This window comes from Giraffa tippelskirchi, chromosome 5, assembly GCF_054371585.1.
Source record: "Giraffa tippelskirchi isolate mGirTip1 chromosome 5, T2T-mGirTip1v1.2.pri, whole genome shotgun sequence".
NCBI lineage: Eukaryota > Metazoa > Chordata > Mammalia > Artiodactyla > Giraffidae > Giraffa > Giraffa tippelskirchi.
Window position 1 is genome coordinate 116,155,628 of NC_137279.1, and position 25,186 is coordinate 116,180,813.

At 35.8% G+C, this 25,186-nt stretch overlaps 1 protein-coding gene and 1 long non-coding RNA gene across 2 annotated transcripts in view; one reads left to right on the top strand and one right to left on the bottom strand.

Annotated features, from left to right (window-relative positions):
• The window catches only part of LOC145507884 (uncharacterized), a 542,600-nt gene that overhangs the window by 317,736 nt on the left and 199,678 nt on the right, over window positions 1-25,186 (bottom strand). The gene's annotated exons all lie outside the window — the stretch shown is intronic.
• Window positions 1,048-24,951, top strand: LOC145505825 (uncharacterized). The gene is made up of 4 exons (XR_014053306.1): window positions 1,048-1,395; window positions 11,273-11,374; window positions 13,191-13,448; window positions 24,368-24,951. It is a non-coding gene; the product is annotated as an uncharacterized LOC145505825 (long non-coding RNA).

A 25,186-nucleotide genomic window follows, 5' to 3' on the forward strand; every position in this document is an offset into this window, starting at 1 on the left:
TTATGTTGCTCATTCATTCATATACTCACTCATCTTCCATACACATGTGTCCCAAATTGAAAGACTGAGAAGAAAGGAGAATTACAATAATCAGTAAGTTTGAATAAAAGAAAATTGTAATAAAGGAACTGAAGTGTTAGAAGGATAAGAATGGGGTTAAAGTGAGGTTTGGAATTTATGATTTCTGAAGTGAAAGGGTTTCAGTGATAATAAGAAATCTTTTTTTTTTTTTTCCTGTTGCTTCAAAGCTGAAATTGCATTAGAGTGCTAACTCATGCACAGTGCTAATTTAAAGTGAGACTGATCTCATCTCTTCTGTTTTCTTATACTTAAGTAGTTTGTACATTTAACTGAATTGGATCCAACTCAATACATTTACTGAAGCTGTGTGATATAATGGTTAAGAGTTTCAGTTTCTCAAGTAGGTATGTGCGTATATTATGAGTGTGTGTGTGTGTTCAGTCACTCTGTCGTGTCTGATTATCTGTGGCCCCATTGACTGTAGCCTGCCAAATTCCTCTGCCCATGGAGTTTTCCTGGCAAAAATACTGGAGTGGGGTGTCACTTCCTACTCCAGGGGATCTTCCTGACCCAGGCATCAAACCTGCATCTCTGGCATCTCCTGCATTAGCAGGTGGATTCTTTACCACTAGCGCTACCTGGAAAAGCTATGACAAACCTAGTGAAAGTGAAAGTGAAGTCATTCAGTCGTGTCTGACTCTTTGTGACCCCATGGACTGTAGCCTACAAGATTCCACCGTCCATGGGATTTTCCAGGCAAGAATACAGGAGTGAGTTGCCATTTTCTTCTCCAGGAGATCTTCCTGATGCAGGGATTGAACCTGGGTCTCCCGCATTATAGGCAGATGCTTTACTGTCTGAGCCACCAGGTATTACTTTGTCGACAAAAGTCCATCTAGTCAAAACTGATTTTTCCAGTAGTCATGTATGGATGTGAGAGTTGGACCATAAAGAAAGCTGATCACTGAAGAATTGATGCTTTTGAACTGGGGTGTTGGAGAAGACACTTGAGAGTCCCTTGGACTGCAAGGCGATCCAACCAGTCCATCCTAAATGAGATCAGTCCTGAATATTCATTGAAATGATTGATGCTGAAGCTGAAACTCCAATACTTTGGCTACATGATGCGAAGAGCTGACTCATTTGAAACGACCCTGATGCTAGGAAAGAAAGAAGGTAGGAGAAGAAGGGGATGACAGAGGATGAGATGGTTGGATGGCATCACCAACTTAATGGACATGAGTTTGAGCAAGCTCCGGGAGGTGGTGATGGACAGGGAAGCCTGGTGTGCTGCAGTCCTTAGAGTCACAAAGAGTTGGCCATGACTGAGCAACTGAACTGACAGAGCACCACCTGGGAAGCCCTCTCAAGTAGGTATGCTTCGTTTTAAATATTGATTTTTTGATTATTGGCAATGTAACTTTGCTGGGTTACTTGACTATTCTGTGACTCTGTTTCCTAATCAATAAAAGTGGATAGTTATAGTATCTATCTCACCAGTTTTTGTGAAAATAAAATAATTAAATACTTGTGAAGGGCTTAAAACAGTGTATTTCTTTACTGAAATAATGACATCGATGATATAGATGACCATAATATTTCCCCAATGAGTACTGCAAGGGTTTCAGAGATTCTTTAAGGAATTGTCCCTATCTTCATGATATTTTAAACTGTTGCCTCATTGAAAGTTGCCTTATGTATGATCAATTGTCTTATATGTATATTCTGTTTTCTTAAACAGATTACATGTTCCAACAGGCTAGATATGTAGTAACTAAAAGAAAAAATTCTGTATTTATGTATAACTATTATATTTTCTGTTACATATTATACATTCTTATTTCCATTTTATATTTATACTCTGGAAAATACATTAGTTATACATTGGATTTCTATTAACTCAATCACTTTATTTCTTTGATGGTTGTTATCTACTCATAAGCTGAATTGTATTCTCACTTATGAATATGATTGTATGATCAAATATGATATCAGAAATAGAAACCAAACTTAAGTGTTTGGTTTCCTGGATACATTATAATTTGTCTTCCTTATAAATGTCTTGTTCTATCAGGGTCCTTGCCCTGGGAATTAATCATCAGATCTCCTCAAGCAGACATGTTATTGTTCATTGCTTTTAAATGTTAAATGGTGAATTTTCTCGGGCTTTCTAGCAGCAGTATCTTCATCATAACTCTTTGCTCTATAATTATCTAATTTTTTCATAAGCATCTTCCCAATTGAGTCAATAACCTCCTGTTTTTTCAAGGTCTATATTCTTTAGGGATATAACTACACAGTTATATATAGATGATATGTATCTTGATATTTCTATGTTGATGACTACATTCTCCTTTTACTTACTCTCTACTCTTCAGACTTAGAAAAGTATGATTTATCCATTATGGATCACAGGCAGCAACACAATAACAATCATGTTTGTGTCACGATTTGGGCCACATGGATAGCAATACTTAATATCTCTTCCAGTCCAGTTAGAATATGGAAATGTCACAAACACACTGGTAACAAAAATAATATTATGCCTAACATGATACCATAGTAGTTTGGCAATCGACATTTATGAGCTGTGCCAAATGGCAGTTTGGAAATGTTAAGAGCCTCTTAACAATCTTAAAATTCTTAGTTATTTGCCATCTGAGTCATTTCTAGATTTTAGTAGTGAGACACAAGATTTAAATGTATCTACTTATTCAACAAATCAACAAAAAATATGTGTTAAAATACCACGTTTCTTGAAAAAAATTTAGGCTCAATATAAACTAGTATGTGTTTTTAACTGTCTCTGCATAAGAGAAACAAATAGAGAAAGACAAATTTAATGATACATGTGCCATTTTAAATACTTGTTTAAAAATAGAGTCTGGTTCTGTGACTTAGTTTTGTGAAAAAGATTCTACTATTATGTTTGGATAGAAGGGAACATTAAGCATTATCTTGCCAAGTGTAACAAGCACCTAGAAGAACGTGTTGGGCAAAGCAGGAGCTCCATGAGCATTTGTGAAAAACTGTGTGAATTCTAACACAATATGTACTTCTTCTCTGCTTCATATGAGCAATGTATGTTTGATTCATGTTCTTATCTCATAAATACTTTGAATCCAGATTGCTTATAAACTATAGTCTACAGCAAATTTTTATTTCAAAAAATTATTTTATTTTATTTTTTTTAATTTATTTATCTATTTCTTACTTTACAATATTGTATTGGTTTTGGCATACACTGACATGAATCCACCATGGGTGTACATGTGTTCCCCTTCCAGTACTCCCTCCCACCTCCCTCCCCATCCCATCCCTCTGGGTCATCCCGGTGTACCAGCCCCAAGCACCCTGTCTCATGCATCGAACCTGGACTGGCGATTCATTTCACATATGGCAAAAAAATATTTTATATTTATGCTCTTGTGTGCATTTGTTGCTTTATTTTATTTCAGTTCAGTTCAGTCGCTCAGTCATGTCCGACTCTTTGTGACCCCATGGACTGCAGCACACCAGGCTTTCTTGTCCATCACCAACTCCCAGAGCTTGCCCAAACTCATGTCCATCGAGTTGGTGATGTCATCTAACCTTCTCATCCTCTGTCTTCCCCTTCTCCTCTTATCTTCATTCTTTCCCAGCATTAGGGTCTTTTCCAATGAATCATTTCTTCGTATCCAGTGGCCAAAGTATTAGAGTTTCAGCTTCAGCATCAGTCCTTTCAATGAATATTCAGGACTGGTTTCCTTTAGGATTGACTAGTTGGATCTTCTTGCAGTCCAAGGGACTCTCAAGCGGCTTCTCCAACACCACAGTTCAAAAGCATCAATTCTTCAGTGATCCGCTTTCTTTATGGTCTGTCACATCCAGACATGACTACTAGAAAAACCATAGCTTTGACTAGATGAACCTTTGTTGGTAAAGTAATGTCTCTGCTTTTTAATATGCTGTCTAGGTTGGGCAAGTGAAGAACTAAAGAGCCTCTTGATGAAAGTGAAAGAGGAGAGTGAAAAAGTTGGCTTAAAGCTCAACATTCAGAAAACTAAGATTGTGGCATCTGGTCCCATCACTTCATGGCAAATAGATGGGGAAACAGTGGAAACAGTGGCAGACTTTATTTTTCTGGGCTCCAAAATCACTGCAGATGGTGATTGCAGCCACAAAATTAAAAGATGCTTACTCCTTGGAAGGAAAGTTATGACCAACATAGACAGCATATTAAAAAGCAGAGACATTACTTTGTCAACAAAGGTCTGTCTAGTCAAGGCTATGGTTTTTCCAGTGGTCATGTATGGATGTGAGGGTTGGACTATAAAGAAGGCTGAGGGCTGAAGAATTGATGCTTTTGAACTGTGGTGTTGGAGAAGACCCTTGAGAGTCCCTTGGACTGCAAGGAGATCCAACCAGTCCATCCTAAAGGAGATCAGTCCTGGGTGTTCATTGGAAGGACTGATGTTGAAGCTGAAACTCCAATACTTTGGCCACCTGATACGAAGAGATGACTCACTGGAAAAGACCCTAATGCTGGGAAAGATTGAGGGCAGGAGGAGAAGGGGACGGCAGAGGATGAGATGCCTGGATGGCATCACTGACTCAATGGACATGGGTTTGGGTAAACTCTAGGAGTTGGTGATGGACGGGGGGCCTGGCGTGCTGTGGTTCATGGGGTCGCAAAGAGTCAGACAGGAATGAGCGACTGAACTGAACTGAACTGAACTAGGTTGGTCATAGCTTTTCTTTCAAGGAGTAAGAGTCTTTTAATTTCATTGCTGCAGTCACCATCTGCAGTGATTTTGGAGCCCACAAAAATAAAGTCTTTCACTGTTTCCCCATATATTTTCCATGAAGTGATGGGGCCAGATGCCATGATCTTAGTTTTCTGAATGTTGAGTTTTAAGCCAATTTTTTTGCTCTGCTCTTTCACTTTTAACAAGAGACTCTTTAGTTCCTCTGTACTTTCTGCCATAAGGGTGGTGTCATCTGCATATCTGAGGTTATTGATATTTCTCCCGGTAATCTTGATTCCAGCTTGTGCTTCTTCCAGCCCAGCGTTTCTCATGATGTACTCTGCATATAAGTTAAATAAGCAGGGTGACAATATGCAGCCTTGACGTACTCCTTTCCCAATTTGGAACCAGTTTGTTGTTCCATGTCCAGTTATAACTGTTACTTCATGATCTGCATACAGATTTCTCAGGAGGCAGGTAAGATGGTCTGGTATTCCCCTCTGTTTAAGAATTTTCCACAGTTTGTTGTGATCCATGAAATCAAAGGCTTTGGTGCAGTCGATAAAGCAGAAGTAGATGCTTTTCTGGAACGCTCTTGCTTTTTCGATCATCCAATGGATGTTGACAATTTGATCTCTGGTTCCTCTTCCTTTTCTGTACTTCCTACTTTCTGCCTTTTCTCCTCAGTTCCTCTGCCTTTTGTTATTTAACATATATGTATTGAACATCTACCCTGTTCTGGTACTGTACATATTTCTAGAAGCCTTTGCTCTCCTGTAGCATATGATTTAGTGATGCATAGAGGCAATAACACTACAGGTTAAAAGTGTTAAGATAGGCTTATTAAGTAGTGCAATGGCAGTATATGGGAGGGCCAGATAATAAAACCTGGGAAGGTAGACTAGAAAGACTTCTTAAAGAAAATAACAAAAGCACTATGATGGGAATGACAAGGAGGTGTAAAACAGTTTTTAGGAGAGACTGAGATTATGGTGCTGATACCAGCTACTGAGATCCACTGTGTACATTGCCTCTCAACTCTGGGATCAGTGACGTGGAATTAATAGCTTGAAAGAAACCATAGTGGAAAACAGCTTTTTGTTTATTGTGAAATAAGCAGAAACCTGATCACAAAGTAGCCAGTAAACCACAAAATGTACTAAGTACCTTACATAAAACACATTTGATATATTTTGAGAAAAATTCATAATTTTGTGTGTGTGAAAAATAATATGTTCAATAGAAAGTGAATTTTCTGTAACTTTCATGTACATACTATTCCATTTTTTTTCCCCTAAGGAGAAATGCAGTGTTGTATTAATATCTCCTGTATGGTGAAGTGAAACTGTTGGTCGCTCAGTAGTATTTGACTGTTTGCAACCCCATGAACTGTAATCCACCAGACTCTTCTGTCCATGTAATTCTCCAGGCGAGAAAACTGGAGTGGGTAGCCATTCCCTTCTCCAGGGGATCTTCCTGACCCAGGGATCACAGCTGCATCTGCTATGTCTCCTGAATTGGCAGGAGGATTCTTTACCACTAACACCACCCAGGGAGCCCATTGTACCTCCCATCTCTTATGATAGGGAGCTGCCCTTGGAACAGTGTCTTTATTATTTCTTATTAAGAGTTTCACTATTGGAATTTGTTTAACTTTCTGAAAATAAAAATCATTGTTATTATCATTGTCTTTTTGTCTTCATATCCATGAACAGAAGGATCATATCCTTCTGTTACTTGCTCCAAGGAATAATTCATTGTTTTTACATACACTCCATTTTTATTTCTCTTCTATTCCTACTTTCCCATACAGATAGTAAACAGCGATGAGATTACTTAACTTTATCATTGCCATGACAAAGTCTGGAACCAGAAAATCCTGCACAGGGATAGCTTTGCCCAGAAGAATGTTTGTTTTTCTATAATTTATTATAGTCATTCTCAGGTAATCTGAAGTTGTTTACTATATGGATGAAATACCACAGACAAATGCAGATTGTTATTTTGGGATAATTTCTTTTTATTCTGATTTGACCAGGATGAGTTCCAGTCCAGAGCCTATACCATTCATGGGACCAATTACTTTTTGAATAATTTGGACACCCCAGTGATTAACCTAAAGTTTATATTTATTCTATTAATAAAAGAGAACAATATCCTAGAAGTCATAAGAATATGTTTCCCTGAATTTACCCTTCCCTTAGAGGTTTCATACCTTTTATTCTAATACTTTGGAAATAATTTTTTGTCCCTTATTTGTATGTGTTTGAGGAGTTGTGTTTTTCTTTTTTTTTTTTTTGTTCTTTACTTGTTTGCTATTGGAATTTTCCTCCATTCCTAATAATTTACACTTATTTATTTGTATTAATTTGAATTCTGGCTTTTAGAATTTGTTTATAAGCTTCAGTATTTCTTAATTTTAATATTTTATGACACTTTCCACGTATTTTTCTTTTCCTTTTTTTTTTTTAAGTTTTGTAGATATTGCATGGCCCCAATCACAAGTCTCCATTTCTCCTATATTGACAACATTTTCAGGAAGGCATAAACACAACAAATAAGATTATATTCTAAGCCTCTTTTGTATTTAAGGTTAGACATGTGTCTAAACTTTGGCCAGTAGAATGTAACTCAGATATTATGTGCAATTTATAGGGACTTCCCTAAGAGACATTATTGCATGCCCATTGCCCATTCTAATTCATTAGTATTTCCATCCTACTGTTGAAATACAGATGACTCCTAAGACATTAAGATTTTAAGGAATAGACGAGTGATGAATTTCGTGGAGCAGACCCACTATACAAGCCATTGACTGTGTACCTCCAGAATAAACTTCCAATATGTTCGATCCACTGCTAAGTTTTTTCCTGACATTCAAACCTAAACACTGTTTTAATAATACAGGTGGTTAAACATATTTTTTTCATTTATGAGTATGTTCCTTTGTATTCCCCTTAAGACCCTCCACCTTAGTAGAAACATAACTTTAAAAATAGTAAATTATTGCATCATTAGAGGACAAAGATTCAGTGAATGAGAAAAAGAAAATAAAATAGTAAGAGAAAAGACCACCTACTGTTACAGAAGTGGTGAGAGAAAAATGTTGCAAGCAGTGAATAGTTGATAGTATAAAATGCTTCAGAACAAGTGAATCTGAGAAATGTACACTGAATGTGGAATTATGAGGTATTTTGTAATTTTCAATGCTGCAATTTTAAGCTGTGTTGTAGCTGTTGCATGTTAGCATCGATACCCTGTTCTAGTCAGTATATACAGTGTATAATAAACTTTCCCATTTTTATTCACTTTACGTTTATAGTACATAAAAATGTACTATACCTGTACCTTTTTTGATATCCATAAGCAGATTTTTGTATACCTATAGTTTTTACAGAAATTGCTATATCCCCTTTTCCCATGGTTTTCTGTAAATAGAGTATACATTCCCCTATTTTTGATGTTAGGTTTAGCCTTGGGGCTTGCTTTGGCTAATGGACTAGAGTTAAATCCTTAAGAGGTGTCATGTGTTTCTACTCACATATATTGCACTTTCCCCTCAGAAATGAAAAGAGCCTGGCTTGAGCTGTGAACCCAATGCACAATCTGAAGCAGAGCCACCCCAGTCAAGCCACAGATACTAGAGAGAACTGACTATAAGTCATAAGGTTCTGAGATTTAGAAGTTGTTTCTTACACACCATTATCATAGCAGTAAAGTAGTATACATTTGGCAAATACTTATCTAAGTAATGGCGATACAAATGGTGAACAAAATGGTGCATATATCTTTCAATAAACTTCTTGGTGAAACTGAAAAAAAGTATTTCATTTTTACTTGAAAAATGAAGGAAATTTTTGGTCAGGCCAATACATGATGACCAGACTGTACTAATGACATAAGTTGCCACAATGCCAAGAACTGGTCTCAAGAAAATGGGGACAAACTGACCCTGGAACTGAAGACTAAGTGTACTTAATTAAGATGATGCTGATCAGATCACCTCATGACCAATTTTGAGATGACTGTCAGAGCTGACTGTACAGTTTCTGCATGCAGCCTTTAGCCTAAAAAAGCTCTTGCCCCTCTTCTCGGGGGTGAGGATGAGTTAGCCTTTGGACAGACATAAATATACAAACACACACACACATATATATGTATATACATATACACACATATATGTATATACACATGCATATGTACAATAATCTGTTTAGTTGCAGAGGGCTCTGCAGAAGCAGATTGCATTTGGTTTAGTGAATCACTGTTTACATTTCTAACAATTTTTAGACAGTGGGTTCCATATTTTAATTTTGCACGGAGCATCACAAATTTTGTAACCATTTCTGACTACATACACTAACCAGAGAGGTTAAAAAAATGTTTCAATCTTACTCTTCTGATGATAAGACAGATCCATAGATGTTAAGTAAGTTGTGTGAATTTCCATATACTGTATAGCAAGTGGTAGAGTAGGATTTATAATTCCAGATTTAGTATTCTTTTTATTACTCCATTTTATTTTGATCTTTTTTTTATAAAATTGGTCATTTTCAAGTTTAAAATAAAATTTTCAGAATTTTATGATGTGTCTGTTATTTTTCAAGCTAGGAACTTTAAGACAGGTCATGTATAATTAAAAATACTATTCTTTATTACCATTATGTTAGAAGGGGGAAAATTCTCTCTTTAGAAGCCATAGCAGTCACTTGAAAAAGAACCTGGATTGGTTCACTTTGGTCACATGCCCATCCTTGAGCTCCAACTCTGAATAGCACATTTTTATTAACTAGTTTCCTGGCCAATCCCTAAACTGGAAGTTATGCAAAGTACCACTCAAATCTTATGAACTAATATGGAGGACAACTAGTTCCCCAAAACCACAGTTGACAGGCTGATACAATATTTCTACTAAGTAGTTAAGATGGAATATTAAGCCATATTTATCATATTATAAAATCCATGTTATTTTTAAAACCACAATGCAGATTTCTGGGGCTAACTCTATGCTAGAACTACCATCTCATGTTTTAATATATTCTTAGTGATATGATGTGGAATGATCTGCCTGTGTTAGAAAAACTCCTTACATATAGTCATTGCTGAAATGTGATATCTCATAGGACATTTATTAGTAGTTATTGTTAGCAAATAGGCCATCCTTATACCTTATGGGTTTCTATGTGATTTGAGGCTAGTCATTTGTAGATTGCATAGTTTATGATGTTTCTTTGTGTACAGAGTCTGTGATCATGGCCAAAAGAAAGATGGTATTGCAGAAATGACTGAAAAAATTAACTGTCATCCTTACCTCTCTGCTTTATACCAACTTCTATACTAGCTAATTTTTGCATTATTCATTGTAATTATACTATTCTAAACTGCATGTGGAAACTAGATGTCTTATTTATATCATGAAATATTTTGGTTCAAAGCATTCTTGTGGGTTTTCCTTTCTTCAGTGTATCTTATTTCTTGTAATTTTTAGTGAAATATATAACCTTATATAGTCATTTCCTGGGTAGAAATATATATATATATATATATAGTGGACATTTTAAGTGAAATATTACTTTTTATATATAATCCACTTATACTGAGACCAAGCATTAACACAAATAAAATATGTTGATAAAACCAGGGACAAAGTTATTTTAAATTGAATTTAAAGCCTAACCAGAAAAAAACATTTTTCAACATATCACAGCTAGAACCAGTCCTGACTTGGTCCTAACGAACTTCTGAGTAGTTACGTTTTTGATTTTTGATTTTTTTAAATCAGAACAACGTCTTTGCCATCCTTTCCAAGGAGTTCAACAACAGAGTAGAATAACTATCCTCTCAGTTCAGTTCAGTTCAGTCGCTCAGTCGTGTCCGACTCCTTGCGACCCCATGAATTGCAGCACGGCAGGCCTCTCTGTCCATCACCAACTCCCGGAGTCTACCCAAACCCATGTCCATCGAGTTGGTGATGCCATCCAACCATCTCATCCTCTGTCGTCCCCTTCTCCTCCTGCCCCCAATCCTACCCAGCATTAGGGTCTTTTCCAATGAGTCAACTCTTCGCATGAGGTGCCCAAAGTATTGGAGTTTCAGCTTCAACATCAGTCCTTCCAATGAACACCCAGGATTGATCTCTTTTAGGATGGATTGATTGGATTTCCTTGCAGTCCAAGGGACTCTCAAGAGTCTTCTCCAACACCACAGTTCAAAAGCATCAATTTTTCGGCGCTCAGCTTTCTTCACCGTCCAACTCTCACATCCATACATGACCACTGGAAAAACCATAGCCTTGACTAGATGGACTTTTGTTGGCAAAGTAATGTAATTTAACCTATCCTGTAGGTTAAATAAAATTTTAAACTACTTTATCTTCTTACAATGGAGTTTACTATTGGTACTTTTGAATTTAGTATATACATTCTTTCTCTATTTTTGTTTTTATTTGGATGGAGAAATGTAATAAGCTTAACAACAACAACAAATGAATGAAAAAAAATTCTCCAAAATACCCTTTTACATAGGTTGGACAATGTGACAGTATTGAAATTTCTGGAAGTCTTTAAAAGTGATTTTCTCATCTGGAAATGGCACCCACTTGCGCTTCCTGCAATATGTACCTAATGGTAAGTGTTCCAGTAGCCATACTGTGTACTTGAAATTGAAAACTATGGCAATCAGAGAGAAAACAAACAACAAACTCCCCACCCACCACCACCCCATCGAAACTTTAGTCTTTCAAGTGTTTTCAGAACCACCAAACTAGCCCTGGACTAGCTACTTCTGGAACTCTTTTGCATGGGATTATAAACTCTTACTATAAACTGAAAGCCAAAGTACTCCTTTATTTACTTATTGAATGAAATCCCCAGGTTATAAATTTGTTCTCTTTGTGTATTTGAGATTCTGTTTTCTTCTTTTTAAATATTCAAATCCTCTCTCCACGCTAACATCAACATAATTAATTATTATGTTTCAGTTCTTTTCAAATTTGCAATATTTTTCTTAGAATAGAACTCATGTAAATGGATTGGAGAATGTAAATTATCCAAATGGATTGAAGCAACACTAGTTAATTGATGCTTTTAGTAATATAGTTTTAAAGCACAGAGATTCTTTAAATATACTTATGGGTTGATATAGCACTTTTTAAAAACCCATGTATTTAGGATTCATATATAAAATCTAAGTCATGGTTGCTATTTACAAAGAAAAGTGTGATGGACTTAAATCTAGATATACGAGTGAAATAATAGTGATCAGCCACTGACAGAGTTCTGCTCTCTGAAGCATACAGAGTCTCAGTTGTGCTTTACCCACAGCTCTTCAAAAGATTTTTGATCCTTAGATAAAGAATTTGTTAATACTTTAAAGTTTTAAACTTAAGATCTATAAAGATTTTTCTTTTTCTGAGTCTCATATGTGATAGTTTTACTTAAGCAAGAAAATTCCTTCAGTATTGAGACCAACAACTCACCCCAGGCATTTTTGGCATACTAACATTACACCAAAAAAATAAAAGAGATGTCTGGAAAAAATGTAGCTTGGGGCTGGTGCACCAGGATGACCTGGAGGGATGGGATGGGGAGGGAGGTGGGAGGGGGGTTCTGGAAGGGGAACACATGTACACCCATGGTGGATTCATGTCAATGTATGACAAAACAAATACAATATTATAAAGTTAAAAAATAGATAAATAAACTAATTTAAAAGAAAAAAAAAGAAAAAAAGGATATAATGCAATGAAAGAAAAGAAATGACCTAAAGACTGGGTATTTTATGAATTAATACTGAGGGAGATTTAATTCTTTTCCTGTCCTGAAGACTTCTATTATTGCCCCTTCATAATATTGCCTAACTCAAGGTGTAAATTTAATTTCATGCTCATCAGAAAGGATGTTCTTAATATCTCTTAATGGCAATGGATTTGATTTTTTTTTTTCTTTTTTGTCTCATTGCATGCTGGTTTTGCCTTTTTTCTGGAATCTATCTCATTTTAACTTACATCATTGACACCTGTGATTTTATTGGATTTTAAGTTTTCTGAACCCATCTACATGTTATTCTTCCTTGTAAATCCTCACCATTCAGCTTCTTTCAATGGCAGCTGCTCAGTTGATATGCTTGAGAACATACATGAATGACTAGAAGAAATCTCACATTATAATTGCATCTAGAGAGGAAAGTATTATCACAGCACCTAAGGCCAAGAGAGATTATGAAGTACACATATCCAAGGACTTGGCGTTCGTAGCTCAGGTGCTTCCTTAAGACATCTAATAGCTACAATTGTTCTTTCCACTGGCACCTCCATTGCCTGAGGGATATGAATAAAGGACAAACATTCTTTTGCTTGATCATTATTCTATAGACCTATAAGATTACTTCTTTAAAATGAATATTCCTGGGAATAGTCACCCTTCAATTTTGATTCAATTACAGGTATCACCCGCTTTTTGAAAGGCCTACATTAGTATTTATTTCTTTCCACATACCCAGAGAAATCCAAAATGGATTTTCCCTTTTACAAAAAACAGTGAAGAGTGAAAATGGCAGTCAGATTATTTTGCAGCTTGCAAGAACCCCAAGCAGCAAGAGTGGCACCACCAAGCTCCTTTCCTGGGAACTGTAGTCAGCATCTCATCCATAGCTTAATGAAACATCAGTAAGCATCTGTATTTTAGCTTGATGTCTCCAAAGGTAATTGCTTCTTGTTTGAACAATATTCTGCTTACCACTGATGTCATATTAATGCTCTACTTTTTGGATAATGGGGAATCTCTCTATTATGAAGTGAAGCCCTGGGATCTGAATTGTTAAAAACAGTGTAGACAATATTGATGTAGGTGGCCCAGACACTATCTTTTGGGAAACATTGTTCTAATTATTTTCTTCCTCATATGGTTGGTTGTTAGCATCTAAACATATCCCAGAACCCCTTTACATCAGTTACTGCAAAAGAAAAAGAAAATAATTAAAGAAAGGATGTATCCTGCAAAACTCCAGTTGTAATGGTAGTAAAATTATTTGACAAGAACTCAAACAGAAATTATCATTTCTTACTATTAACCCAGCTACAAATGAATCCCACCTGTGAACAAGGTATTAGTTGCTCAGTCGTGTCTTAACTCTTTGAGACCCCACGGACTGTAACCTACCATTCTCCACTGATCGTGGGATTTCTCAGGCAAGAATACTGGAGTGGATAGCCATTCCCTTCTCCAGGGGATCTTCCTGACCCAGGGATGACCCAGAAGACCTTTCCAGGAGACCTTCCCAGGAGACCCTTCCAGACCCAGGAGACCCTGGGTCTCCTGCATTGGCAGGCAAATTCTTTACTGTCGGAGCCACCAGGGTGAACAAGGTAGTGCATCTTACTATTATTACTAACATTTCATAATTCACAGCTTTATAGATGAGAAATGCATGACAGACAATTCTGGATATGTAGTTGAAACAATCATGACCAACCACTGGCATTCATATGACTCCAACTCAAGATGCCCAATAATTTCAACATTATCATAAATTTTTACTGAGAATTAGAAAACACAAACTTGTTTTAAAATGACATTTCTTTATTTTGTGAAACCTAAATCCTCTATAGGAATATTGCAAATAACAGAATTTCCATTTTTGCTTCTTATATAATAATTTCATATACCACAATTCAATATTAAAAATTAGAGGATATTAAAGCAAAAATCCAGTATATGCTTGGTAGAAATTGTTTTTTCAAAATCCAACACAATGTATTTTATTTATTTATTTTTATATTATGATTTACATACCATTTTGGGGGATCTTTATTTAATTTTTAAAATTCTCATTGTATAGGGTTACATTTTGTTTTAAATATTATTTCTCTTTTCTGACGTTTAATTATTGTCAGTAAAATTAAAATTTAATTAGTATCTCATTGGTTGTACTAAAATATTAAATTTATTTTTCTATCTGTATCTTACATAATGCGATTTATCAGAAAGTTAGATCATTTTCCATGTGAAAATATAGTCTATTTTAAAAGGTATTCTATTTAACACTGATATAACATTTGTGGTATAATCTTAGTAATATATTTCATGATAATAATTTTTATGTCACATATATTCATTTAAAAAATGTACTGAGGATTTCCCTGGTAGTCCAGATGTTAAAACTATGTTTCCACTGCAGAGGGTGCTGGTTAAATCTTGGTTTGGGAACTAAGATCCCATATGCCACTGGGTGCCACCAAAAAAAAAAAAAGGGTTCTGGTAAAGTTGTACTATGGGATAAACTGATTTCTAAACTGTTAATCCAATGACTGCATCATTTAAGTAGTTATTATTCTTCCAGCTAATAAATTTTTGTTCAATATTGTTTTTAATCCATAAATTATTTCCTATACAGTCATGCACACATGTGAGAGTTGGACCATAAAGAAGGCTGAGCATCGAATAATTGATGCTTTCGAATTGCGGTGCTGGAGAAGACTCTTGAGAGTCTCCTGGACTCCAAGGAGATCAAACCAGTAGATCCTAAAGGAAATAATCCCTGAATATTCATTAGAAGGACTGATGCTAAAGCTGAAGCTCCAATACTTTGGCCAACTGATGTGAAGAGTCAACTCATTGGAAAAAGACTGATGCTGGGAAAGATTGAAGGCAAAAGGAGAAGGGGGTGGGAGCAGATGAGATGGTTAAATAGCATCACCAACTAAATGGACATGAATTTGAACAAGCTTTGGGAGATAGTGAATGACAGGGGGACCTGGTGTGGTGAAGCCCATGGGGTCACAAAGAATCTGACATGACTTATGGACTGAACAACAACAACAAAGGAAGTAGGAGTTAGAATTTGAATCCAGCCAGCCTAACTCAATGGACTTTACTATATCTGTAACGACAATGGATATGCATGTAAATGTGAAGTCAAGCAGGCCTTAGGAAACATCACTACCAACAAAGCTAGTGGAGGTAATGGAATTCCAGTTGAGCTATTTCAAATCCAAAAAGATGATGCTGTGAAAGAGCTGCACTCAAAATGACAGCAAATTTGGAAAACTCAGCAGTGGCCACAGGACTGGAAAAGGTCAGTTTTCATTCCAATCTCTGAAAAAAGGAATCCCAAAGAATGCTCAAACTACCGCACAATTGCACTCATCTCACACGCTAGCAAAATAATGATCAAAATTCTCCAAGCCAGGCTTCAAAAATACATGAACTGTGAAATTCCAATGTTCAAGCTGGTTTTAGAAAAGGCAGAGGAACCAGAGATCAAATTGCCAACATCCACTGGATCATCAAAAAAGCAAGAGAGTTCCAGAAAAAAATAATCTATTTCTGCTTTATTGACTATGCCAAAGCCATTGTGTGGATCACAATAAACTGTGGAAAATTTTGAAAGAGAAGGGAACACCAGACCACCTGACCTGTCTCTTGAGAAATCTGTATGCAGGTCAGGAAGCAACAGTTAGAACTGGACATGGAACAACAGACTGGTTCCAAATAGGAAAAGGAGTACGTCAAGGATGTATATTGTCACCTTGCTTATTTAACTTATATGCAGAGTATATCATGAGAAATGCTGGGCTGGAGGAAGCACAAGCTGGAATCAAGACTGTCAGGAGAAATATCAATAATCTCAGATATGCAGATGATAGCACCCTTATGGCAGAAAGCGAAGAAGAACTAAAGAGCCTCTTGATGAAAGTGAAAGAAGAGAGTGAAAAAGTTGGCTTAAGGCTCAACATTCAGAAAACTAAGAGCATGGCATCCAGTCCCATCACTTCATGGCACATAGATGGGGAAACAGTGGAAACAGTGGCAGACTTTATTTTTCTGGGCTCCAAAATCACTGCAGATGGTGACTGCAGCCATGAAATTAAAAGACACTTACTCCTTTTAAGGAAATTATGACCAACCTAGACAGCATTTTAAAAAGCAGAGATATTACTTTGCCAACAAAGGTCTGTCTAGTCAAGGCTTGGCTTTTCCAGTAGTCTTGTATGGATGTGAGAGTTGGACTATAAAGAAAGTTGAGTGCCAAAGAATTGACGCTTTTCAACTGTGGTGTTGGAAAAGACTCTTGAGATTCCCTTGGACTGCAAGGAGATTCAACCAGTCCATCCTAAAGGAGATCAGTCCTGAGTGTTCATTGGAAGGACTGATGTTGAAGCTGAAACTCCAATACTTTGGCCACCTGATGCAAAGAGCTGACTCATTGGTAAAGATCCTGATGTTGGGAAAGATTGAAAGTGGGAGGAAAAGGGGACACCAGAGGATGAGATGGTTGGAAGGCATCACTGACTCAATGGACATGAGTTTGAGTAAACTTCGGGAGTTAGTGATGGACAGGGAGTCCTGACATGCTGCAGTCCATGGGGTCACAGAGAGTTGGACATGACCGAGTGACTGAACTGAACTGAAATGAGCTGAACACTGGCTAAGATTAAGCAAATACTGCCCAAGTTAGGTGCATGCAAATCTCTGACTTCAAATGAAAACAATGCTGATCCAAAAGATTTAGTTCCCTGATACAATTTTCTGATTCAGTGAAATGGATATTTATTGGCTGTTTTAAAATATCTTCTTTGTTTTAACATTTGAATTTAAGGTTATATATTTTCCTAAAAACTTGCATTTTATGAATAAAACACACTTTATATATTATTTCCATTATTATTCCACTCAAAATAACAATGGTTAATACTGTGATTTCTTCTTTAATCTATGTATTTCTTAATTGAAAATTTTATAGGGAATTTTATAATTATTTCTTTGGTACTGTTTTTAACTTATTTCCACTGTGGTTAGAAAGTACACTTTGTATAATATTAATCCTTTGAAATTATTTGAGACTTGATTAATGGCTGAAGATATGCTTATTTTTTGAAAATATTCCAAGTATACTTGTAAAGTATGTGCATTCTGACTTCTGGGAAACATTTTCTTATAGTTCTCAATTAGATCATTTTTGTTAATCAAGCTTTTCTAATTAATAAGTATGCCAAATCTCATACTATGAATATAAATTGGTCTGTTTCCCCTTTTACTTGGATCTGTTTTGTTCAATCTATTGAGAGTGTTTTTGATTGCATATAAATTTATAAATTTAACTTTTCCTAATGACTGGATCCTTGTATTACAATGAAATGTTCTTCTTTATTAGAATAATTTTTGCTTTAAAATCTACTTTTCTGATATTATTATAACTTTTTCACTTTGATAAATTGTTTAGTGGTGATATTTTTAAAATTTATTCATTTACTTGGGGTGCAGTATGGAGATTCCTTTAAAGAAATGAAAAATACAGCTAATATACGATCCATAAATCCCACTTCTGGCCATATATCTGGAGAAAAACACGGTTAAAAAGGATACATGCACATCAGTGTTCACTGCAGTACTGTTTTTTTATAGCCAAGACATGGAAACAATCTAAATGTCCATTTACATATGAATGGATAAAGATGTGGTACATATGTACAATGGAATATTACTCAGTCATTAAAAAGAATGAAATAATACTATTTGCAGCAACACAGAAAGACCTGGAGATTATCGTGCTAGGTGAAGTAAGTCAGACAGAAAAAGACAGATAACATATGATATCTCTTACATGCCAAATCTAAAAAATAAATGATAACATATGAACTTATTTATAAAGCAGAAATAGACTCACAGACTTAGAGAATGAACTTAAGTTTACCAGGGGGAAGAGTGGAGGGGAATGATAGATTGGGAGTTTGGGATTGACATGTGCATACCACTATATTTAAAATATATAATCATCAAGGACCTAGTGTATAGCATAAGGCATGTGTCCATGCTAAGTTGCTTCAGTCATGTCCAACTCCTTGTGACCCTATGGACTGTAGCCCACCAGGCTCCCCTATCCATAGGATTCTCTAGGCAAGTTTGCTGGGTTGCCACGTCCTCCTCCAGGACAGCATAGCAAACTATGCTCAATATTCTGTACAAACTGTGCTCAATATTCTGTACTAACCTAAATGAGAAAAGAATTTGAAAAATAATAGATATATGTATATGTATAACTGAATCCCTGTGCTGTACATCCCTAAAACGAACAGAGCATTGTTAATCTACTATTTTTTTTAATAGTGACTATTGATTTAAAAAAAATAGATTCATATATCCAAGTTTTTCCAAATGTTTTTACTTCAGTGTTTTCTAAAAACCAAATCAAATGCCAAAAAGTATATATATATACTTTTTGTGTATATATATATATCTATTGTCATATATATAGTTTTCCTTAATATCTGTATTCTAAATAAAAACTAGTTCATTTTATTAGGTAGAATTGATTTGGATTTAAAATAAAAGCATATATATTGAAAAATTCCATATGTCTGAATTGAACAACTTCTCTAATTCTTTTGTTAGCTTAGTGTTATTTTCCTCAAATTCAAAATGGTGTTGCCTAAACTGAAAGCCATGCTAACTTTAGCAATGAAAAACAAAACAAAACTCAGAATCTTTCTTTTTGCTGTTTTACAGGAACAAAAATCTTTTATATGTAGATTCATGCTAAAAGGAATACACAGAATCATTATTATTCCCTATATTATGTACTGTTTCCATCTCAACGGTGTATCTTATATTACACAACTTAAATTGTCCAGCTAGATCACAATAAGCACCATTCATTGGTGCTTCAGATTTTCTTGTTTGTATGCAGTGTGATGTCAGTGAAAAAATATGAATCACACTGATTTTTTGGTCTGTGGTTACTGAATAACTACAAACATTCATTTTATAAAAATTCGTGAACTTGAATTAATAGCATACTAAATCTTTTAGGACTCTTCATAACTCAACCTATGAACATGGACAGTAGATAAGCTATCAATAAATAGATTGCCTATCATTTCTATCAATGGTTCCAAAAACTTGATTTTTCATGGTATTTATATATATATGTATATATTTTTCAGTATATATATATATATATATATATATACACACACATATATATATATATTCAGTGTATAGAAAAATATACTGAAAAAAATTAACAACTACACCCCCGCCATTTTTTATATTTTTTTACTTCATAAAATTGAGTACAAATATTTTCAGTATGGATGATACAGTGGAATAAAACAAGGTAAGCATTTGTCTCTTCTTTTAAAATTCCAATAAATCTAGAACACAATCTTCAATCTAGTAGTAATTTTTCTTCAATAGACGTAAATGTAAATTTGAGAAAAAAATTCAAACATTAGTTGGTCAATGTCTCTTAGAATGCATAATTAATCTAAGTCTAAAATATGTAAACTTAGAAATTCTGAATCAATTGATCATTGATATTACTAGAAAATGTTGAATTATGTAAGGAATTTTTTGTTAACTGAAAGTCTTTCACTTTTAAAAAATATATATATTTTTTTCTTTCATAATTTCAAGCAGAAATTTCACAATAATAATTTATTTTTGTCCTCTCTCCATATAATCATAATATTTTATTATTTTGAATGAGTTTTGAAGGTCAAACATTTAAATGAAAATTAAACAACTGGATATGCACACAGCAAAGCTATTGCCCGAGATATCTGGTATACTCTTACAAGGAAGTTTTATGATTTGTATTGTTTATCTCAACCTATGTTTTACCATATCTTAGATGTCTGCTATCTAAAATTATTTAACTTGGTCCACGATCTGCCCTTCTGCTTAGGAAACAATAATTAGTGTCTTTCTGAAACAGATTCATATTAAGTGTCCCCCAAAAACTTCAGTATTAAATCATAAATTTTATGCATTTATGTTTCAGTTCAGTTCAGTCGCTCAGTCGTGTCCGAATCATTGTGACTCCATAAATCGAAGCACACCAGGCTTCCCTGTCCATCACCAACTCCTGGAGTTTACCCAAACTCATGTTCATCGAGTCGGTGATGCCTCCAACCATCTCATCCTCTGTCATCCCCTTCTCTTCCTGCTCCCAATCCTTCCCAGAATCAAGGACTTTTCCAATGAGTCAACTCTTCGCAGCAGGTGGCCAAAGTATTGGAGTTTCAGCCTCAACATCAGTCCTTCCAATGAACACCCAGGACTGATCTCCTTTAGGATGGACTGGTTGGATCTCCTTGCAGTCCAAGGGACTCTCAAGAGTCTTCAATACCACAGTTCAAAAGCATCAATTCTTCCGCACTCAGCTTTCTTCACAGTCCAACTCTCAGCATTTATGTTTAGTCTTAGATAAATTTGTCACATGAGTGAAAATACTGATTTCAGTGAGTGTGGAAATCTAATAAACCCAAGATTTGAGAGTGAGGATATTATGCAAAGTAAATTAAATAAGGGAAGCTTATATCTCTCAATGGAGTTATTAAGTCAAATTTTTAGAAAACACTCAAAATGCCCACATCTCCTTACATATTTTTAAAACACAAAAAGTGAAAGTGTTAGTCTCTCAGAATCCCTTGGATTCTCCAGGCAAGAATACTGGAGTGGGTAGCCATTCCCTTCTCCAGGGAATCTTCCTGACCCAGGGATCAATCCCAGGTCTCTGGCATTGCAGGCAAATTCTTCATGGTCTGAGCCACAAAGGGAGCCCTTACAACACAAACAGCTATTCTAATAGCACCAAAGCCTCTGCACTCTGTATTCTGCTTCAATGTTACCTGTCTTCCCCACTACAGCTTGACTGAAAACTATTGACTTTTAATTCTTTTACTTTCCTTCTTCTGCGAATCTAAACTTAATCAACTCACCGCTTCCCTCCAGCCTTTCCCCTTCCTCCACTAGTTTTTCATTGGTTATGAAAATTCAACAAGGATAGTCAATTCCCACAAACCTGGGAGTTCTTTTCCTTGGGATGACTTTGCTTGGATATTAATGTATTATTTTTACAGTTTAAATTTACAGTTTGTGCTTATATTTATATTTCCAATTTTTGAGAGAAGTCTCACTGTAATTCTCCAAGTAATGACAAAAGGCCTAAAAACAAGGATATATACAGGAAATTTAACATTTCTCTGCAAGTGCTGTGTCCACAGAATAAACGTGTGAGATCTGAGAAGTATTTGAAGGTATCAGTTGATCCAACTCATTGTCTTCACTTTCACATATTCCGCCTTTACCTATGAAACTTTTAGAGTGAAAGACCCTTAATATTAATTCTCAGGATTGTGGTTTCTGATACATGAATGTGGACAAATGATCAGAAACTGCCTCTCAGAACTTCCATAAAAATTTAAAACTACACAAAATTAAGTAAAACAGAATTTGTTCTAAAGTGTTGATTTTCTCTTTTGTTCCCCTCTTTGAATACCACATAAGCATTATTTACGGTAGAGACATAAGTTTAATGAAAATTAGTCTTCAGGAGGAATTCAAACATGCCAGATTATCATTCATTGAATTTATATTATAACCTTGTAATAAGAGCTAGTTCTCAAAATTCCAGGTTGGTTTTATACTAATTTTCTTTTCCAATATACCTAGTCATTTAATAAGTGATTATACTGTGACAAATAGTATCTTTTTTAAAATCAAAAAATAACATCGTGATTTTTTATTAAGAAAAAACATATTAGATTCATCATCTCCTGGGTTATGGAGAAATATGACAATATTTCCATACTCTTTTTTTATGAAAAAATATTACACTAGCAAAGTTTAACACCTTGGTTTCTTGGCCAATCAATTTTGAGATTGTTTCCCATACAGTCAGTGTTTTGTTTCTAAGCTGTTTTACTGCAGCAGGCAGGACATCTAACGGAATGCATTGCTTCACTGAAACAGCCTGGACTTTAATTCTGTAACAGTCCTGTTACATTACCATCTTTCAGGAGGCCTGTCACTAAGCCATGGCAGTAGGAAAGAGGAGCAGGAAAGGAACATTAATGAAGGCAGTTGTATTCTGGTGATTTCCCAAGAGAAGACAAACACCAATCTACTGAAGGACTTTGGCTGCCAGCAGGTAAAATCAGGACATTGCCTTTATTTCCAGCGTATTAGGGATGTTTCAATTCTGCCTTCCTCAGCTCAATGGAGAACATGCTGACAGACCCTGACCTTTCATCAGTGGAAGCAGGGAATCTGAAGGTTATTTTAGGACTACCTAGCAACAAATTCATAAGCCTGACAATTCCTAAGAATTAAGTTTGTGGCTTCCTCATTAGGGAATGTGGTAATCTATTTGCTTCTGTTATAATTTCAGGAAAAAAAAGTGCCTAAGTTAACATATTTGTTAGTTTTTTTTTTTTCCCTTTTGTCTATTAAAAGGAGATGGTTACTCTTACTTCAGAAGAAAAGTTTTCCCACATTTCTGGTGTTCATTGGCCCATTTTACAGTCCATAAGAAATGTATACATGTCATCTAAAACCTCAAGATGCAAACTGGCTTTTACTCATTTGTGCAACTGGGTACTGAGGCTTATCAGTCTCCAGCCAGCTTCTTGTCCTATTGTTCACCTGTGAGCATTCTTCCCTCCTTTCACGCTGAAGTTGTCCTTGCATCCATCCTGTGCTTTTCACACCTTGGTGATTTCACCCATGCTGCTTCCCTGCATGCAACATTCTCATCCATCTTTGGCCCTCTGCTAGACCACTCTATGGCTCCTCCAGTAAATGCTATAATTAACTGGATCATATTTTTGTCTCCAATGCATAGCACACCTGCTGAAATGTAGTAGGCTCTCATTAATTATTTAAATAAATGCACTAATGGTGATTTGTTATTTAATGTTTCCTAAACAAAAGAATAATGTGTATAACTTTTTCTCCTGAAAGTGGGCCTCATTTAATAATTTAATGGTTAAGTTTTTCTACAAAAAGATTTTTAGAAAAAAGATCTACATATTTTTATTTCCATATAAATATTACGCCATCTAAGTTTTAGAGAGATTTACCTCCATTACTTAAACCTTCAATTATACAAAAATATTTATATACTATTTATTTAAAGGTAATGTTATATACTATTTATTCACAGATTTTTACCAATTTTTTACTGCCTTATGTCCTCTGTTTCATGTTTTCAAGACAACAGCCTCAAATTCCTTGTATCTTTTATCCAATTACCCCAATTGGCAAAAACCCATGAGTTAAATCTGACTCTGCTAACACATCCAATCGGCCTACAAAACCATCATGTGATCTATTTGATCAATGATTTCACTCTTTTTCTCTATTTCTCTATGTCCTGTGATTTTTGTTCATCTCTTTTCACCCCTCTCTGCTGAATGATTGGGGCTTCCCTGATAGCTCAGTTGATAAAGAATCTGCCTGCAATGCAGGAGACCCCAGTTGGATTCCTGGGCCAGGAAGATAGGCTACCCACTCCAGTATTCTTGGGCTTCCCTTGAGGCTCAGCTGGTAAAGAAACCGCTTGCAATGTGGGAGACCTGGGTTCGATCCCTGGGTTCAGAAGATCCCCTGGAGAAGGGAAAGGCTACCCACTCCAGTATTCTGGCCTAGAGAATTCCATGGATTGTATAGTCCATGGGTTGGCAAATGGTCAGACATGACTGAGCAACTTTCATTTTCACTCCTGAATGATTTACCCTGAGCATGGAAATATGCTTATCTCTTTTATCTCTATAAATATTTTTCTACTCTATATCCTTTCCTGCTGTTAATTAATTTCTTTTCTTTCCCCTTTTCCAGTAGTCATGTATGGATGTGAAAGTTGGACTAGAAAGAAAGCTGAGCGCCAAAGAATTGATGCTTTTGAACTGTGGTGTTGGAGAAGACTCTTGAAAGTCCCTTGGACTGCGAGGAGATACAACCAGTCCATCCTAAAGGAAACCGGTCCTGAATATTCATTGGAAGGACTGATGCTGAGGCTGAAACTCCAATACTTTGGCCACCTGATGCGAAGAATCAAGTCATTGGAAAAGACCTTGATGCTGGGAAAGAATGAAGGAGGGAGGAGAAAGGGACAACAAAGGATGAGATGGTTGGATGGCATCACTGATTAGATGGATAGGAGTTTGAAGAAGCTCCGGGAGTTGGTGATGAACAGGGAAGCCTGGCGTCCTGCAGTCCATGGAGTCATAAAGAGTCGGACACGACTGAGTGACCAAACTGAATGAAGAACCCCTCAGTAGTTATCTATGTTCACAAATTCAATTCCTTTTTTTCATGCACTCTAGAACCTACTCTAGTCAATGTTTTCCCCACACCACTAAGCTGCTTTAGTCAAGGTCACCAGTGACCTCCATTTTCGTGATTATAGAAGTTAATTCTCACTGCTTACTCAGTGTTCATTATAATTAACCATTGGTGAAATTTAACTTACTTCCTCCTTAAGATAATTTGTTCATTTGACTTTTATAACACCGCATTCCTGGTTTCCAAAAGGGATGCATTTGCCCAGGTGCAGAGAGAAAGATTATGCATAGTCCACAGAGAATTTAAAAATAATAACACAACTTACTGAAATGTTCTGTTTTTACTATCATAATTCACCAACAATAGTTTTTA